General features: G+C 44.5%; 1 long non-coding RNA gene across 1 annotated transcript; it reads right to left on the bottom strand.

The window, feature by feature from the left end:
- Nucleotides 1–1255: 1255 nt before the first annotated feature.
- LOC141102485 (uncharacterized) lies at nucleotides 1256–19260 on the bottom strand. The gene is made up of 3 exons (XR_012235123.1): nucleotides 18999–19260; nucleotides 17580–17647; nucleotides 1256–1514 (listed from the first exon to the last, which is right to left on the bottom strand). It is a non-coding gene; the product is annotated as an uncharacterized lncRNA (long non-coding RNA).
- Nucleotides 19261–20548: the final 1288 nt, after the last annotated feature.

Here is a 20548-nt window from a genome sequence, read left to right as displayed (position 1 = left end):
AATTCTAAGGGAGGATGATGATCACATGACCGCTCCGCATCAAGGGAGAGTTTGGATGTACATGCCTATGGACGAGGCTCCACATTCAGGTGTCTGATTCATCCATGCTTCCCTATATACATCAGCCTTACCTGCATCCCGCACAAAGAGTTCCTACAACAGACACCGTTTAGATGATCTGAGACCGAGTGGCGGCGGGACACTGACACAGGAAGGCATTACCTCTAGAAGTAAATGACGGCACCTAACTACAACTGGGTGCGGTAATGTACTGTGGCTGTTTCCATTTCTGAACAATCTCTACATGCCAGTTGTGCATCTCACAACAGCCTATCACTACCTGTCCTCTGAGAATACACTCAGATCAGAATATTCCGACTCTAGGCTACTCACAGCAACACTGTTTTGACTGTGTCATATACTTATACAGCATTGAACTTTGCTATCCTGCCCATACTTTTATGTTGTCCGGTCCCTGCAGACTGTAGATGTTAGACGGGTACCTCCATTAGCTGGTGTCTATCATGAGCCCCTAGGATACACTGCGGCCTCATCACCATCCTTTCCCTTTGCTGATCCTCAATTCCTCCCCAAGCTCTAACCCATCCACCTGGGGGATTGGTGTCAGCCTTGGGGCCATACCCAGCATTGCACTGGATACTAACTATGGTGGACGGCAATTTCCTTTGCGTCCGGACGCTGTTTTTGTTTTATGTTTTTTGTTATATGTTGTTTTGTTCCCCTTTTTCTGTGGTTGCGACAGACCAGCCTATATAGGTGGTCGGCAATTTTTACCAGGAACAGTACACCATGTACATATATATATATATGTACAGACGCACGTGTGTTTGAGCTTTGGTTTGAGGTGCACACCCTAATGCAATAGGCTGCGCACGCCTATGCATGTGCATAAAAAAAAAAACTTTTGATTTTGGCAGAAATCTTGTCAGTAGATTGCATTCTGTTCTCTGTGCCTGTGCTGTATTTGTTTTTTAGTTACATTGTGCTAGTTATCTCCCAAGGGGCACATGAATGCTGGCACATGACATCATATGTGAGTGTACACATATATTATGATATATCTGTGATAAATGTCTTCATATGTGTTTAAACAATTTTGTCATATTTTCAGATCTATCTTCAGATACTATAATGACAATGCTATAATAACCAAACCTTCACACAGCATCCCCATTTTGAAATACAACAAACTTTGCATTTTCCCATGGGACATTTTCAGGCACTTGCACACACATTTAAAATACAAATATAACAAAACTTTATTAAAAAGTAGATAAAAAAAAAAAACATAAAATTATATTGGCTGGTATATTGCATAGACAGTATCTGTACAGTACAGCATATCAAAAAAATATCCAAAAGTCCCAGTTAGGGGATATCATATTGTCATGGTGCTTATTAGTTCACACTAATTCCCATACAGTGGTAGATTCAACCTGTTTCGAGATGATTTCTTTCTCCTCTTCCTCAGGGGTATGTAGGGTATAACAAGTCTAAAATAAAGTTAAACATTAATGAGAATAACATGTATAGAGTATCAGGCTGGGTTACCTCACAGAGCAAGACTTGCTGTATTAACATATAATATACAACAGACAGGGTTACCCAAAACAGTCCAGGGTTTAGGGACATCTCACCATTTCCCACCATCCGCCAACCAGAGTTGGACGCACCTCAGGAGACATATGCAACCGCCCCTCTCTGTCCCCATCCCAGGAGCCCCTCTCTGCCCCCATCCCAGGGATCCCTCTCTGCCCCCATCCCAGGGATCCCTCTTTGCCCCCATCCCAGGGGTCCCTCTCTGCCCCCATCCCAGGGGTCCCTCTCTGCCCCCAACCTAGGGGACCAGGGGGTGTACACATATTGCAGCCTCAGCAGAAATTATACACCCTGTCATGCTTTCTGCCCCCATCCCAGGGATCCTTCTCTGCCCTCATCCCAGGGATCCTTCTCTGCCCTCATCCCAGGGATCCTTCTCTGCCCCCATCCCAGGGATCCCTCTCTGCCCCATCCCAGGGATCCCTCTCTGCTCCCATCCCAGGGATCCCTCTCTTCTCCCATCCCAGGGGCCACTCTCTGCCCCCATCCCAGGAATCCTTTCTGCTTCCATCCCAGGCATCACTCTCTGCTCCCATCCCAGGGGCCCCTCTTTGCCCCCATCCCAGGGGCCCCTCTTTGCCCCCATCCCAGGGGTCCCTCTCTGCCCCCATCCCAGGGGTCCCTCTCTGCCCCCATCCTAGGGGACCAGGGGGTGTACACATATTGCAGCCTCAGCAGAAATTATACACCCTGTCATGCTTGGCATGGGGCTGCTCTGCAAAGGTAGTACAACCTTATGCAGTACAGCGACCAAGTGGCTAAAGCAGGCTATAAGAAGGCGTTGTATTGCCTCATCACATAACCTGCTTTAACCCCTTGGAACCCACACTAGCATGCTGCTACTGTGTGTATAACGCATGGTTGCTGGGTGTTTGCAGAGTGGCCCTATTCACTTGATTGGGTCACGATCACCCACCAAAAGCAACAGGTGGTATAATACATGCCGCAGCATATGTACATCCTCAGCTGCTGCCTCTGCAGCTAATGTGGTAGAGACCAATGTATGTAATGTGGGCAGTGTGGTAGGGATACGGGGAACCCCATGATCTCCTATTGCCCGGGGGGCCCATGAGTTGTCAGTCCACCCCTGGTACCAGGCTTTGGAAAAGCCACACCTGCTATGGCAGACGTAGCTGGGCAAGTGATCTGCTGCCAGGGGAGCAGCCCTACACTGTCAGAATTGGTGTGTGGGCAGCTGGGCAAGAGCTTGTGATACCTAGGGATAGGCGAACGGTTCGGCCCGAGCATAGGTTCAGGCCAAACTTTCATTGCTGCGAACATCCGAACATCCGAACAAACGGGTTGTTCAACTGTTTGACCCCCCCCCAAACCGACCACAATGCATTGCGGCACTGAACAGTGCATTGCAAGCCCTGATTGGCTGAAGCAGTAAAAGCTTTAGCCAGGGCACAGGGCACTGTCAGAGTCATGATTGGACACTGTCCCTCCCCACAGTATAATAGTATTCTTTCAATGGCAGCCATTTTCAGTGTGACTTTGGCATGGGGAGAGATAGAACAGGGCTCTGTTCAGGACAATTAGTTAGTGTGCTATACTGTGCTATTTTGCTTCAATTGTCAGTGTAGAACATTAGTTTAGTGTCAGTCTAGGGATAGTGTGGAGGACCATCATTCAGCGTTGCATAGTGTGCAGCTAGAGTAGGGAAAGCTCAGATAGTTTCACTGTAGTGTAGTGAGACCGTGTCATTCATACATACAGTTAGGTTCATATATATTTGGACACAGGCACTATTTTCATACTATTCGCTCTGTATGCCACCAGAATAAAATTAAAACAAAACAATCCAAATGAATGTGAAGTGCAGAATTTCAGCTTTAATTCAGGGGGTTCAACATAAATGTCAAGTACAAATTTTAGGAACTGCAACTATTTTTATACACAGCCCCCCCATTTTCAGGTGCTCAAATGTAATTGGACAAATTAATATAATCATAAATAAAATGTTCAGTTTTATATTTTGTTGAGAATCCTTTACTTGCAATGACTGCCTGAAGTCTGGAACCCATGGACATTACCAAAGACTGGGTTTCCTCTTCTCTGATGATTTGCCAGGATCTAACTGCAGCTGTCTTCAGTTGTTCTTTGTTTGTGGGTCTTTCTGCCTTTAGTTTTGCCTTCAGAAAGTGATGAAATGCATGCTCAATTGGGTTGAGATCAGGCGATTGACTCAGCTATTGCAGTATATTTCACTTCTTCCACTTCTTTTCCTTCAAAAGCCCCTGGGTTGCTTTTCCTGTGTGTTTTGGATCATTGTCCATCTGTACTGTGAAGCGCCGTTCAATCAACTTTACTGCATTTGACTGAATCTGGGCTGACTGTATATCTCTAAACATTGCAGAATTTATCCAGCTGCTTCTGTCTTCTGTCACGTCATCAATATACACCAATGACCCTGTGCCACTGGAAGCCATGCATGCCCATGCCATCACACTGCTTTCACCATGTTTTACAGATGACGTTGTGTGCTTTGGATCATGAGCTGTTCCAAGCCTTCTTCATAATTTTTTCTTCCCGTAATTCTGGTACAGATTAGTTTCATCCATCCAAAAAATGCTTTTCCAGAACTGGCCTGGCTTATTTAGATTTTTTTATATCTTTTCGATTCTTCAGGCTTATAAATGGTTTGCACCTTGTAGGTGATCCCCCGGATTTGCTCTCGTGAAGTTTTCTCTCGATTGTAGACTTTGACAATGATATCCCCACCTCCTGGAGAGTGTCTTTCACTTGTCTGGATGTTATGAATGGGTTTTTCTTTACCATAGAGAGGATCCTGCGATCATTCACCAGTGTTGTCTTCTGAGGTGTCCAGGCCTTTTTATGTTGCTGAGCTCACCAGTGCGTTCCTCTTTCCTCAGAATGTACCAAACTGTTGATTTGGCCACTCCTAATGTTGCTGCTATCTCTCTGATCAGTTTCTTTCGTTTGGTGTACACAGTACCATGCACCCCTAGTACAGTTGCTACTACTTTCCTGGTGGTGTACACAATACATACAGTGCACCCATAGTTGTTATTAAACTTCTGTTGGTGTACACAGTACCGTGCACCCCTAGTGCAGTTGCTACTACTTTCCTGGTGGTGTACACAATACATACAGTGCACCCATAGTTGTTATTGCACTTCTGTTGGTGTACACAGTACTGTGCACCCCTAGTGCAGTTGCTACTACTTTCCTGTTGGTGTACACAATACATACAGTGCACCCATAGTTGTTATTAAACTTCTGTTGGTGTACACAGTACCATGCACCCCTACTGCAGTTGCTACTATTTTCCTGATGGTGTACACAATACATACAGTGCACCCATAGTTGTTCTTACACTACTGTTGGTGTACATAGTACCGTGCACCCCTAGTGCAGTTGCTACTACTCTCCTGGTGGTGTACACAATACATACAGTGCACCCATAGTTGTTATTAAATTTATGTTGGTGTACACAGTACCATGCACGCCTACTGCAGTTGCTACTACTTTCCTGGTGGTGTACACAATACATACAGTGCACCCATAGTTGTTCTTACACTACTGTTGGTGTACATAGTACCGTGCACCCCTAGTGCAGTTGCTACTACTTTCCTGGTGGTGTACACAATACATACAGTGCACCCATAGTTGTTATTAAATTTATGTTGGTGTACACAGTACCGTGCACCCCTAGTGCAGTTGCTAGTGCTACTACTTTTCTGGTGGTATACAAAGTACACAATATATACAGTACACCCATAGTTGTTATTACACTTCTGTTGGTGTTTACAATACCGTGCTCCCCTAGTGCAGTTGCTACTTTCCTGGTGGTGTACACAATACATAATACAGTGTACTGTTTTTTTGCTAAACAAAATTTACAGCATGTCCGGGAAGGCCACCAAGGAGAGGCAGATGCTCGCAGGCCACTAAAAGAGGGCAAGCGGGCTCTGTGTCTACAGTCGACAGCGCTGGTCGTGGACACGGTGCATCCTCAGCAAGTGGCTACGGGGCACGCTTGTCCTTTTTTCCTGCAGCTGGCCATGTTATTGAGCCACAACATGCAGAAGAGTTGGTGGAATGGATAACAAAGCTGTCCTCATCCTCCTCATCCTCTGTCACCCAGGCTCAGAGTAGTTTGCCTGCCAATGCAGCTGCCAAAGCGGCCTATTCCATCGGCTCCATGTCAACAGCCACTCCTTCCCTAGCCCCACCATCAAGCACGGAGGAGTCCCCCAAACTATTCGATCACAGTGTCGGGTACATGCTTAAGGAGGATGCGCAGTGATTTGAAGGCTCCAATGATGGTGCTCAGGTTGAGGAAGGGAGTAACATCAGCCTAGAGAGAGGGGGTGCCCAAGAAGCTGGCAGTCATGTTCCCCCAGCTGCAGCATACTGCCAATTTGCTCGTGACGAGGAGGGAGGGGATGATGAGGTCACTGACTCAACTTGGGTGCCTGATAGAAGAGAGGAGGAGGAGTAGGCACATCTCCAATGAGGTAGGATGCCATCCAGGGGGCAGCTTAAGGGCAGCCACCCTATTGAATCACACCGCAGAGCTTAGCAGGTGCAGGGCGCGCTGACTCCCCACATATTTTGAAAAATTCTTTGGTGTGGGCCTTTTTTGACATGTGTGCAGCAGATCGCACCTTTGCTGTTTGCAACATATGTCTGAAGCGTATCAAGTGTGGCCAAAACAGCAGCCACTTGGGCACCACATGCTTGACCAGACATATGATGACCTCCCATGCAGTCCATTGGCAACAGCACTTAAAAAACACACATAGAAGAACAAAGCGGACCTCTCCTTGCTCCTCATCAGCTGGATTCCCTAACCCCACTACACCTCCAGTCTTCTCAGAAACCTGCACTGAGAGGAATGAAGGTATAGCAATAGTTGTCTCAAGTACTTGCAGCCAATCTGCTATCAGTACACTTCCATCTGATTTTAGCAGGCAAATTTCCCTACCCCAGTTGCTAAACCATCGAAAGAAATTTGGTCCCAGCCATCCACATGCTCAGCATCTGAATGCTAGCTTGGCCAAATTGCTAGCACTGCAACTGCTACCTTTTCAGCTGGTAGACTCTGCCCCCTTTCGTGAATTTGTGGAATGTGCGGTACCTCAGTGGCAGGTTCCCAAACGCCATTTCTTTTCATGGAAGGCCATTCCGGCTCTCTACCAGCATGTGGAAGGCAATGTCTTGGCCTTGTTGGACAGGGCGGTCAGCAGTAAGGTGCATATTACTGCTGACTCATGGTCCAGCAGGCATGGTTAGGGACGTTACTTTTCTTTCATGGCGCAATGGGTAACTCTGGATGCAGGATAGGGTTCAGTATTGTTGGAGCTTGTTCTGCCACCACGCCTCCAAAATGCTAGTGGTGATTCTGCCACAGCTCTCTCCTCCACCCCCTCCTCTTCTTCTTCCTCTATGGCCTCTTCCTCTGCAGATTTCTCCTCTGAACCAGCGGTGCTCTGTAAGTGTTCAAAGGGCTACGCAAGTATGCAGGCAAAAAGATGCCATGTGGTGCTTGAGTTGGTCTGCTTAAGGGACAGGAGCCACACTGGGGCAGAGATTCTGTCAGCTCTGCAGGGGCAGGCTCAGAGGTGGTTGACGCCACACCAGCTTCAGCCAGGGATGGTTGTATGCGACAATGGCACCAACCTCCTCTCCGCCCTCCGACAGGGACACTTAACCCATGTTCCCTGTTTGGCTCACATCCTTAATTTGGTGGTGCAGCGGTTCTTGAGCAGGTACCCAGGCTTACAGGATCTCCTGAGGCAGGCCAGGAAAGTCTGTGGTCATTTCCGCCAGTCATATAATGCCAGTGCTTGGCTGGTTGACATTCAAAGAGAATGCAACCTGCCCAAGAACCGCCTCATTTGTGACATGCCCACCAGGTGGAACTCAACGTTGGCAATGCTGCAGCAGCTGCACATGCAGCAGAGGGCCATCAATGAGTACCTGTGTGAGTATGGCACCAGGACAGGGTCAGGGGAGCTTGGCTTTTTTCACCACGCCACTGGCTACTGATCAAGGATGTATGTGCTGTCCTGAGGAGGCCACGAGGATGGTAAGCAGTGACAGTGCATGCATCAGTGATACTGTACCTCTTGTCTTCCTGTTGGAGCACAAGCTTCTTGGAATAATGGACAGGACACTTGAGGCAGAACAGTGGGAGGAAGAGGGGGACTTCCTTACCTCTCAAGGCCCCCTTTATCCAGATACTAGTATTCCTGCAGGCCCGCCGATCACACAAGAAGAAGAAGAGGAGGAGGATTGTGTCAGCATGGAGGTGGAGGATAATACTCAGCAACAGCAGCAGTTTTCAAGGGATCGTTTGCAGTCCCCAGAAACCCATGGAGTTGTACGTGGCTGGGAGGAGGTGGTTGAGGATCATGTGACCCTTAGTGACCCAGAGGACTCAGGATCGAATGCCTCTGCAAACCTATCCACGTTACAAGGGTAAGGTTGCAGAACTTATCCAGCCTTCGCAGAGGGAGCAGAGGATGAAACATCTACGGGAGACCTTACAGAAAGGTTTGTGCAATGCATTTCCAGAGCCTAGGAGGTTACAGTTTCCTGGTGCTGGACAACGTGATGCTGAGACTTCGTTCAGTCACAGAAAGAGCGGTGGAGAAGGTGGCGGGTGACCGATGCCTTCAGGCAATTCTTCAGTCCTCAGCGCCCAGGTCTGATCGGTTCCAGCAACCATCGCCAGTGTCTGAATTCCATGGTGCAGGAATATCTAGGGGCAAGATCAGACTTGGAGACCTTTCCACCAGAACATCCACTGGGTTACTGGGTCTTGAGGTTGGACCAATGGCCAGAGCTTGCTCAATATGCAGTTAAGCTACTGGCCTGTCCTGCATCCAGCTTTCTTTCTGAACGCACATTCAGTGCTGCTGGAGGCTTTGTAACTGATCACAGAGTGCACCTGTCCACAGACTCTGTTGACCGGCTCACATCCATAAAAATGAATCAGTCTTGGATCACCAGCTACCAAGCACCTGATGCTGATGTAACCGATTGATTTTTCTATGGATGTGGGATCCCTTGAAGACTGCATATGCTGAGTGACTATCCTACTCCTCCTCAATTTTCATGATGATAGCTTCTAAGAATATTTTCGGTTCAGGGCACCACCACCACTACCTAAGGCCTAATTTTTCTGCCCCTGTTTAACAGGGATGTGTAATTACAATTTTTGATCAAATATTTAACAGCAGGGCTCATTCCTGCGCTCCACAAGAGTATCTGTGAGGAATTGCATTGTTGTGGCACCACCACCAATGCCTAAGGCCCAATTTTTCTGCCCCTGTTTAACAGGGGCATGTAATTACAATTTTTGATCAAATATTTAACAGCAGGGTTCGTTCCTGCACTCAACAAGAGTATCTGTGAGGGGTTGCAGTGTTGTAGCACCACCACCACTGCCTAAGGCCCAATTTTTCTGCCCCTGTTTAACAGGGTCGCGTAATTGCAATTTTTGATCTAATATTTTACAGCAGGGCCTGTTCCTGCACTCAAAAAAATTATCTGTAAGCTTTACAGTGTTGTGCAACCACCACCACGGCCTAAGACCCAATTTTTCTGCCCCTGTTTAACAGGGGCATGTAATTACAATTCTTGATATAATATTTCACAGCAGGGCCCGTTCCACCAAGAATAACTGTGAGGGTTTACAGTGTTCTGCTACCACCAACACCTAAGGCCCAATTTTCCGCAGAGTGTATAGGGCAGACCGTATAGTATAGACAGGCGGTTCCCTATTTTCAAACATCTGACTTACAAACGACTCCTACTTACAAACGGAGGGAGACAACAGGAAGTGAGAGGAAATCTACCCCTAGGAATGGAAATTCTCTTCTCTAAGAGTTCATATGGGAAAAAAGTGTCTCCCCACTGATGCTTTATCACCAATCCTTGTTTCCCTAATAACCCAAAATTTTCAAAATCCAATTGTCATTGGGACAGAAAGTGAGGTGAAATCTTCTGAACTGGGGCACAGACAGCAAAACAAATGTGGGTGATGATAACCTTTCCCTATGTTATCCAAAAAGCTTAAAAATCGATTTTTTTGGCTGGAGCTACAATTACAAAATGTACCTGTTCCAAATTACAAACAGATTCAACTTAAGAACAAACCTACAGTCCCTATCTTGTTTGTAACCCGGGGACTGCCTGTATACTGCTGCTGTTCAGAGTATATAGGGCCTGGGGGCCCCACGCCTTTTTTTTTTAATTTGGGTGCGGGGTTCACCTTAATATCTATACCAGACCCAAAGGGCCTGGTAATGGGCTGGGGGGGGGGGGGGGGGGGGCAACATTACATTACAGCCGCAAGCAGTTTTAAATGACTTTTATTCCTTTAGAAACGTCATTTTGTGAAGGGACTGTTCTAAACATGGGAAAAATGCGCCACTTTACAGGCATACTATAGACACCCCCCAGGCACAATATTTAAAAGAATATTTCACTGTTATTGTTTCACTTTAGGCATTATTAAAATCACTGCTCCCGAAAAAACAGCCGTTTTTAAAACTTTTTTTTGCACTGATTCATGTCCCCTGGGGCAGGACTCGGGTCCCCAAACACTTTTTATGACAATAACTTGCATATTAGCCTTTAAAATTAGCACTTTTGATTTTTCACATTTGAGTCCCATAGACTTTAACAGGGTTCGCGTGTTTGCACAAATTTTTGGTCTGTTCACATGTTCTGCCGCGAACCGAACCGGGGGGTGTTTGGCTCATACCTAATTGTCACCATTTGAGGAGGCCACAAGGATGGTGAGCCGTGACAGTGCATGTATTAGTGACACAATCCCTGTTGTGTTTCTGCTGGAGCAGACTCTGCATGGCATTATGGACAGGGCACTGGAGGCAGAGCAGCAGGAGGAAGAGGAGGACTTCCTTTCCTCTCAAGGCCCACTTTATCCAGACACCATCTTTCCTATGTCACAGAACACACAGGAGGAGAGAGGGGAGGAGGATGACATGCGTGAATCTGTAAGCGATGGCGTTCCAACCCCAGGACCCTAGGGAGTAGTACGTGGCTGGAAGAAGGAAGTTCCAGATGCTGTCATCCTGAGTGACCCCGAGGCTTCTCAAGCCTCACCAAATTTGAGGTGCATGGGCAACCTCATGCTTCAAAGCCTGCGAAAGGACCCAAGAATACATGGCATAAAGGAGAAGGATGATTACTGGTTGGCAACCCTCCTTGACCACCGTTATAAGGAGAAGATCTCAGAACTCATCCCATCCCCACAGAGAGTGCAGAAGATAAAATCTCTTGAGGACACGTTAAAGAGGATTTTATTGAATGTTTTTCCTGACTCCAGTAGGTTACAGTGTCCTGGAAAATGTAGTTTTGAGTCTTCTGTTGGTCAAGAGCGGAGCGTTGGAGAAGGCATCTGCCTAAGTGAAGCATTTCGGAATTTTTTTTAGCCCTCGCCGCCCAGGGCTGTCAGCTTCCACATCTCATCAGCAGCGTCTCCATCACATGGTGGACGATTACCTCAGAGCCAAAACAGAGATGGAGAGCTTAACAGCTGATGATCCACTGACTTACTGGGTCATAAGAATAGAACACTGGCCAGAACTTGCCCAGTATGCTATTGAGTTGTTGGGCTGCCCTGCATCCAGCGTGCTTTCAGGCATTCAGTGCTGTAGGAGGTTTCATTACTGATCATAGAACACGTCTGTCCACAGACTCCGTGGGCCGTTTGACTTTTATAAAAATGAATCAGTCCTGGATTACCAGCTATGAAGCCCCTGATGCCGATGTCACTGATTAAGTCTTTTTGGGATGTGGAATCTCTGCAGGACTTCAAGGCTGCCTAGCTTTGAGGGTATTCAATCATTTCATCTGGAAAAATGTTTTTGGTATAGGTTTCATGGGCACAATTAACACCTACAGACCAATTTTTCAGCACCTGTTTGATAGGTGTATACCATTGCAATTTTTTTTGCCTTCTTCAGGAGAACCTCTATAGGGTTACGGTGGGAAGGCCCCCGACACCGAAAGAGTAATTTTTCTGCACCTGTTTGACAGGTGCATATCATTGAAATTTTTTACAGCAAGGCCAATTCTTGCTTTCATCAAGAGTACCTCTATAGGGTTACGATGGGAAGGCGCCACCGACACCCAAAGACCAATTTTTACAAACCCGGTACTTCTATCCAAAGTCAAAGTAACACCAGAATGTATCCAAAAAATCTTGAATCTTGTTCCCAGTGCACTACATTGTGGCCTCATCATACACACTGGCTCCCCAGCTGTTGCTGAGCAAAATAAAGGCAGCTTGAAAATGTCATTTTTTTGGCTTTATAAATGCAATTATTGCTGCAGCAGATTCTAAACATGGTACAGATCTGCCACTTTACAAGTAGACTAAGGCGACCCCTCCAGGCACTATATTTGAAGGAATTTTTCATTTTTATGCTTTCACTTTAAAAATAAAAAAAATGACTGCTCATTTAAAAATGAAGTTTTTCACAAACTTATTTTTATTAATACATGTCCCCGGGGCAGGACCCGGGCCCATATAACCATTGTATGCCCAATTACTTGCAAATAAGCCTTCAAAATGGGCACTTTAGATTTTTGATGGTCGGGTCCTATTGACTTTAATGGGGTTCATTATACGGGTCCGAACTTTCACTGTGTTTGAAAGATCTGGTGCGAACCAAACAAGGGTCTGTTCGGCCCATCCCTAGTGTTACCAGAGCTTACTTAGACTTCACTGATAGGCATGCTGTTTATGAGGATTAGGAGAAGTAACTGTTTTTTTTTTTTTTTTAAATATGTTTATTAAGAATTTTCATACAAAAACTATAAACGTATTACAAACACAAGTCATGTATCCGTGAAGGCTTCAAGACGGATAACATAGCCTTTGAAGAGTATAACAAAAATAACAGTAATAAGCAATCAGCCTTGACAGCACAGCTAAAGTCAGAACAATCCTAGTTAACTATAATAGCACATCTGGTGTAACAAGAGTAACTAGCTAAGAAATTGCACTAAAGAAACAACCTGAGGAGTGGAAGCGAGTAGACATTCTAACCGGATAAGGGAAGAGAGAATATTAGGGTTAATAACAAGTACACACTTCAACTCAAATAGAGCAGTAAAAGAACAAATGGAGTATATGGAATGCTAGGGGGATGAGTGGATTCTGGTGTTCAGAGGTATCTCGGATCCTGAGTTTACCCAGCGTATTGGTAAGATCCTCATGCAAGTACCAGTCTGTATATCGGAAGGGTGTCATATGTTGAGAGATCTCTTCTGGAGAGAAGGAGTGCTCCATATAACGTCACCATCTGGATTATTTTTGGGTACAGCGTTTTATGACCGCACAATTGTCATTCAAAGTGTGACAGCGCTGAAAGCTGAAAATTGGGCTGGGCAATCAGAGCTGATCACATGTAAATAAGGAAATGCCAGTTATCAGCTTTTCTCTCCTTATACTGACAGAGTGTGAGGAGAGAAGAGCTAATTAGCAGCATTTCCTCACAGGGAAGACCTGCACTGATACTCAGGTCACTGATGATAAGTGCCCTGAGTATCAGTGCAGCCCCAACAGTGCCCATCAGTGATGCCAGTCAGAACCCAGCAGTGCCGCATATCAGCACCCATCCTTGATGCCAATTAGTGCTGCCTTTCAGTGCCTGCTCATCAGTGCCGCCCATCAGTTCCGTCTATCAGGTGGCCCTTATAGGCACTATCAGTGTCCATCAGTGCCGCCTATCAGTGCTCATCAGTGCTGTATATTAATGCCTCCTCATCAGTGCTACCTCATCAGTAGCCTTCAGTACCAGCTCATCAGTGCCCATCAGTGCCCATCAGTGCAGCCTATCAGTGCCCATCAGTGTAACCTATTAGTGCCCATTAGTGCAGCCTTATCAGCACACATCAGTGAAGGAGAAACATTCCTTATTTAAAAAAAAAAACTGAAACTAAGATAAAGTGTTTTGTTTTTTTTTTTTTATATTTTCTGTCTTTTTTTTTTTTTTAGCAAAAATAAAAAACCCAGTGGTGATTAAATATCACCAAAAGAAAGCTCTATCAGTCTCAAAAAAATTATAAAAATTTCATTTGGGTACAGCGTTGCATCATCGCTTTCACGATTGTCATTCAAAGCGTGAAAGCTGAAAATTGGCCTGGGCAGAAAGGGGGTGAAAGTGCCCAGTATTGAAGTAGTTAAAGTAAGCTTTAGTAGGGTACCAATGAAACCAAGTTTCTGACCAGTAGGCATGGGCGAACAGTTCGACCCGAGCATAAGTTCGGGCCGAACTTTCGCTGTGCGGACGTTCGGAGAACAGCCAAAAAAAACGGGCCGTTCAACCATTTGTTCGCCCCCCGAACCAACCACAATGCATTGTGGCGTTGAACAGTGCATTGCAAGCCCTGATTGACTGAAGCAGTGAAAGCTTCAGCCAATCAGGGCACAGCGCACTGTCAGAATCATGATTGGACGCTGTCATCATGACTTTATCCAATCATGGCTCATTCCCGCCCCACAGTATAAAAGTATTCTTTCAATGGCAGCCATTTTCAGTGTGATTTTGGTGTGGAGAGAGATAGAACAGGGCTCTGTTCAGTGCTATTAGTTAGTGTGCTATACTGTGCTATTTTGCTTCAATTGTCAGTGTAGAATATTAGTTTAGTGTCAGTCTAGGGATAGTGTAGTGAGGAGGACCATCATTCAGGTTTTCATAGTGTGCAGCTAGAGTAGGGACAGCTTAGATATTTTCGGTGTACTGTAGTGTAGTGAGACCGTGTCAGTAATCTTGACATTAGTACATAGCTAGAGTAGAGACAGATCAGATAGCTTCAGTGTAGTGACGGTTGAACACCATCTATTTGATTGCGTTACTGCCAGTTTAACGCCATATAGTTTTGCGTGCGTTACTGCCAGTTTAATGCCGTATAGTTTTGCGTGCGTTACTGCCAGTTTAACGCCATATAGTTTTGCGCGCAGTACTACTAGTTTAACATCATATACTTTTGCGTGTGTTACTGCCTGTTTAACGCCATATAATTTTGCGTACGTTACTGCCAGTTTAATGCCATATCATTTTGCGTGCATTACTGCCAGTTTAACACTGTATTGTTTTGCGTGCGTTACTGCCAGTTTAACGCCATATGGTATTGCGTGTGTTACTGCCAGTTTAACGCCATATTGTATTGCGTGCGTTACTGCCAGTTTAATGCCGTATAGTTTTGCGTGCGTTACTGCCAGTTTAACGCCATATAGTTTTGCGTGCATTACTGCCAGTTTAACCCCATATAGATTTGCGTGCATTAATGCTAGTTTACCGCCATATAGTTTTGCGTGCGTTACTGCCAGTTTAACGCCATATCGTTTTGCGTGCGTTACTGCCAGTTTAACGCCATATCGTTTTGCGTGCGTTACTGCTAGTTTAACGCCATATCGGTTTGCGTGCGTTACTGCCAGTTTAACGCCATTTTGTTTTGCGTGCATTACTGCCATTTTAACGCCATATTGTTTTCTGTGCGTTACTGCCAGTTTAACACCATATAGGTCTGTGTGCATTCCAAGTTTAACGCCATATAGTTTTGTGCGTTACTGCCAGTTTAACGCCATTTACTTCTGTGTGCATTACTGCCAGTTTAACACCATATAGTTCTGTGCATCACTGTACATTTGGTGCATTATATTGCAGTATATTATAATGTATCCATGGAGTGTGTCTGTGTAGTGTGAGTACTCAAATTAAAGAGCACCAAACACCTCTTTACATTGATTAAAGTGCATCTACGTACAGATTTCAACTTCTCCTTCACATTTGCTTATAAGCGCCTCCCCCTCCCTCCCAATAATGCCTGGGAGAACAACAAGGAGAGGCAGACGTTCCCTTGACACTGTAAGGGGGCCAGCAACAAATGTGTCCACAGGCAAAGATGGACGTGGTGGTCTGTCCTCAGGCAGGGCATCATTTCCTCTGTTTAGTGAGTTTGCTTGTGCTATCCAGCCACAGCATGCAGAGGAGGTGGTGGACTGACTTACTAAACCTTCCTCATCCTCCTGATCCTCTGTCACACAAGCAGAGAAAAGTGTGCAGTCCCCTGCAGTTGCCAGAGTGGATAAACCTGCCTCCTTGTCCACATCTATTCCTGCCATAGCCCTAACATCAGCCATTGAGGAGTCAGCTGAGTTATTTGACCACAGTGTCAGCCACTTGCTCCTTGATAATGCCCAGCCATTACTGGATTCAGATGCTGGTTCTGAGGTTGAGGATGACAGGAACATGAGCCTAGAGAGGGGGAAGAACACTGGTAGACAAGTTGTCATTCATGTTCCCCAAGCAGCATATTGCCAAGTTGTCTCCAGTGGTAATGATGAAGATGGAGGAGATGGAGATGATGATGATGAGGTCACTGATGTGACTTGGGTGCCAGATAGAGCAGAGGAGGAAACTGAAGGTGAGGCAGCACAACCCCAAGGAGGTCAGCATCAAGAAACTGTAGAGAGCAGCCACCCTATTCCATCACATTCTGCAGCTGTTATCTCCCGGCCCACTCCCCACAGCTCAGCTGTCTGAGCCTTTTTCAGCACATCTGCAGCAGATCGCACTGTTGCTATCTGCAAACTGTGTCACAGGCACATCAAATGTGGAAAAAACACCAACCATTTGGGTACCACATGCCTAACAAGGCATTTAACGTCCAACCACTCAGCCCATTGGCAAGAGCATCTAAAAGCCACACAAAAGGGGCACAAATCTGTCCCTCCTCCTCCTTACCCACTTCAGTCTGCCCCTGCAAAACCGAGTCATTACCTTTCAGCAGCCTCCACTGACAGGGATGATGGTATAGCACAGGGTGTCCAAGGTCCTAGTAGCACACCACCAGCTGTAGACTGTAGCAGGCAAATTTCTCTGCCCCATCTTCTGCAGCGGGAAAGAAAATACAGTCCCTGCCACCCACATTCTTGCTTTCATCAAGATTATCTCTATAGGGTTACGGTGGGAAGGCGCCACCGACACCCAAAGACCAATTTTAACGCACCCGTTACTTCTATCCAAAGTCAATGTGACACCAGAATGTATTCAAAAAATCTCTAATCTTGTTCCCAGTGCACTACATTGTGGCCCCATCATACACACTGGCTCCCCAGCTGTTGCTGAACAAAATAAAGGCAGCTTGCAGGAAAAATGTTTTTTTGGCTTTATAAATTCAATTATTGCTGCAGCAGATTCTAGACAAGGTATAGATCTGCCACTTTACAGTTAGGCTAAGGGGACCCCCTTGGCACTATATTGGAAGGAATTTTTCATTTTTAGGCTTTCACTTTAAAAATAAAAAAATCACTGCTCATTTAAAAAATGACGTTTTTCACAAACTTTTTTTTAATGATCCATGTCCCCCAGGGAAGGACCCGGACCCCTATAACCATTGTATGCCTAATTACTTGCATTTAAGCCTTCAAAATGGGCACTTTTGATATTTAACATTCGGGTCCCATTGACTTTAATAGGATTCGGTGTTCGGGTCCGAACGTTCGTGGTGTTCGGAAGTTCTGGTCCGAACCGAATAGGGGTCCGTTCGAGCCCATCCCCACTGACCAGTACTTCATTGCTTCACAGAAGTAGGCTTTATAGTAAACTAGTGATATTCCATTCACATTTCTCAGAGATCTCCAGACACTGACACTCACCTCTACCCACTTTTGTCGTAATTATTATCTATCTTCTGCATGTACAAATTGATGACAGAAATGAGATTAACAAATCTACATAAAGTCCTCAAACAAACATTCTTGAGTAAATTTTATGTGATTTTTTTTTTGAGCTCATCGATTCATTATTTGCCATTATCCCATACTGCATGTGCTACTAAAAAACATTAAAAACTTTTGGCTCGGGCTCTGTTTCTCTGCGTACTCTTTCTCAGAAATTTTTTCAAGTTTATGCATTAATTATTACAAATATTTACTCACTTACCGGAAAGTGTGGCGTTTTTCTGTGTAAACTTTTCAAATTCCTGTCTATGATTTCAGTTCAGTCTACATCTGTGGGTGTAAGTAATAATGTAAATTCAAACTTGCAAGGTCAGTGGATCATTCAGTTAATGTGATGTAGTCAGTTCATGCACGGGCAGATGAGTAATGCTCACATTCTCATAAACTATATCCCCAAAGCCAATAACTTTAGAAAAATGGCAAATCCATGTTATAACAGGCATCCTCAAGAGCTTTGACACTGGAATAGTTATTACCTAGAGTACCCAAGGAGCAATAAACCTGTCTCCTCCTGCACCCCACCTAGTGGTCAGTTACTATAGGTCACCAATCATAGTTGTAATACAAAACTGAAGCATGGTAGTGTAGCTTTCAACAATTTCATGCTGATTGGTACCAGCTTCATAAAGTACCATACATTTTTAATATTCAGGCGATTGAAGGTGTCATAAATATGCCATTTACAGTCACATTTACTGACAGTTTATTAGGGTTATTAGGGTTTCAAGTTTGATTAGGAGAGCTTTTTCAATGCAGAGATAGTTCTTCTCTTACAAGCCCAATACAACATACAGCTTTTAACATTCTATGAATGCTCCTGAAAACTGCAATAATGCATATTTATTACAAACACATGTAAATGCCACTAGAACCATGGCCATCAGAGATTTTAAATTTGCAATGAGCTATAATTAATTCTCAAGTGGGCAAACACAAGAGGGTACCTCAATAAATGTTCCTCACTAATCACTCTGTATGCATTGATCAATCTCTGTGGATCTTTTTGGATCCATATATAAAACATACATTCGTTTATTGTAATATTGATGTTGTGGTATTCGAGTCCCCATTTTTTTGTTTTTTGTTTCAATTACCCACTTTATTTTCGGTAGAAAAGTTCAAGCTTGTAGTGACTCAACTGGGCTTGCTTAGAGGAACCGTCTAGTCCTTTTTTATTTTTTTTCACTGAGGATCAGCAACGACATTTCAGCAACGTAATGTAAAAGCCAGCAATAAATCCAGTTTATTCAGATAGTTTGAATGTGAGAGACTGCAAATTCCTGTTGGGTTTTCAGGTAAGTTGTGTAACAGGACACACATTTAACCAGCTAAATTTCAGCATGTCCTACTTAAGAGGATAAAACGTGGTTAACGGTAGGAATTTCCCTACATGACAGAAGAATATTTTTACATTATGGAAGAACAAATAGACTGTTAATATCAGGAAGCAATCTGGGTGTTTTCAAAGGGCAAGATGACAACCACATGAATGCAGCTGTTCACAGATGTAAATAGAGGTGGCCCTAATAGTCACCACATCTTCGTAGTTCATCAAGACATTGGATTGGTTAGTTAAAGTAGATCAAAAGCCTACCTGCTGCCAGCTAAGAAAAATATTTACCTTATTCCTAGATTTGATCGGGACAGCCTCAGATTGGGACGAGGGTCCAAAAATCGGGATTGTCCGGGGAAAATCGGGACTGTTGGCAAGTATTTGTCATACATACCAGAAGTCTACATGGGCATTGATTTTATTTACCTGAAAGGAGGGGCTTTCTAAGCTAAGCACGCCATCCTGCCTGCATATTAGAGAAAGCAGATGAGTTCCAGGAAGTAAATGCTGCATGAATTATCTGCCTTACTCAAGATGGCCCTGGGGGTTTTTCAAAGCAGTTACTCAGAGAAATAAAGCATTGAAGGTGGATGAATGGGTCAGTTTGCATTGAATATTAATTGAATTGAATAGTGTTTCCAGTTTGTGATGCTCAGATACAGTTTAGTTCCAAGGTGTAACACACATTACTTTGGAGTTGATTTTGTGATTGAAGTGCCATTTGTAAACACATTGCATTTAAAGTTGTTCTAAAGTCTAGGGGATTTTTACCATAATGTATTCCCTACATTAAGGTAAAAAAAACACCCCACTACTTGTCCCCAAGTACTCACTTTGCACATCTCACATTTCAGCAATGTCCTCACCGGCAACCCTGCTCTCCTCTCTTCTTAGATTCACAGGCTACACTGTGAGCAACAGGAGAAATACTCTTCTGCTACTGTCAGTCATATCCTGTGAAGAGGGAGCAGGGGGGCATAGCCAAGCTGCACTGTGTGTGTCAATGGATGCACACAGCCCAGCTCAGGAGTGCACCAGCACAGGTGCCCCTATAGTACACAGCTTGCTATGGAGGCACTTGGAAGAGAACAGGAGTGGAGAGCACTTTTACAATTTCATATACTAACAGAGATTGCTGCATTGCATACTGTACATGTTTGCGCTGGATCCATATTAGGGACGTTTTTTCAGATTACTTATAGAACTAGTATGAACCCTTGCAATATTGGGAAAGGGGGAGAAAAGTTGATATTTGCCTGAATATCTTGTTTCACATGTATCCAAAGGTCTTCAAGTGTGTGAATGGCTTAAAACTACTTTGTTACAGAGCAGGTATGGTATGTACCTATTTAAACAAAGATATAACTACTATAAATCAAGGGGTTTTAATCAATAAAGAATTTTTATTCATGAACAATAATACTTGTATTGGTAAGTGATAAGTCACTGATCTACTGGGTAGAAGAACAATGCTGGCACAGTGTTAATGGAAGGTGTGACGTGCAAACTAGATTTATGCGTATTCAGACAAGGTTCCCAGGGCAGAAAACAGTTTAGGGCAAGTTATATGCAAAAGCTGCATAATGTACAGCTGCATGTTTCACATACCATGTGAGGGTGGCTTAGAACCAACCTCAACCAAATCAAAATAAATACTTGGCAGTGCTAATCACAATTTTATTTCTTGTTGTATAATCTTTATTTTAAGGCTGCTATGAGTGACATAGAACATTGCACGTTATTTGTTATCTCATTAAGATGTGTAATATTGCTGCCAATGTCAAATATATTTATCCTGCTTCAGATCATGCCATGCAATCAAACCAGTGAATTTAACC

Source organism: Aquarana catesbeiana, linkage group LG07 (genome assembly GCF_042186555.1).
Source record: "Aquarana catesbeiana isolate 2022-GZ linkage group LG07, ASM4218655v1, whole genome shotgun sequence".
NCBI lineage: Eukaryota > Metazoa > Chordata > Amphibia > Anura > Ranidae > Aquarana > Aquarana catesbeiana.
Note: the sequence above shows the minus strand (reverse complement) of the source record. Positions and strands in the feature narration are given on the sequence as shown.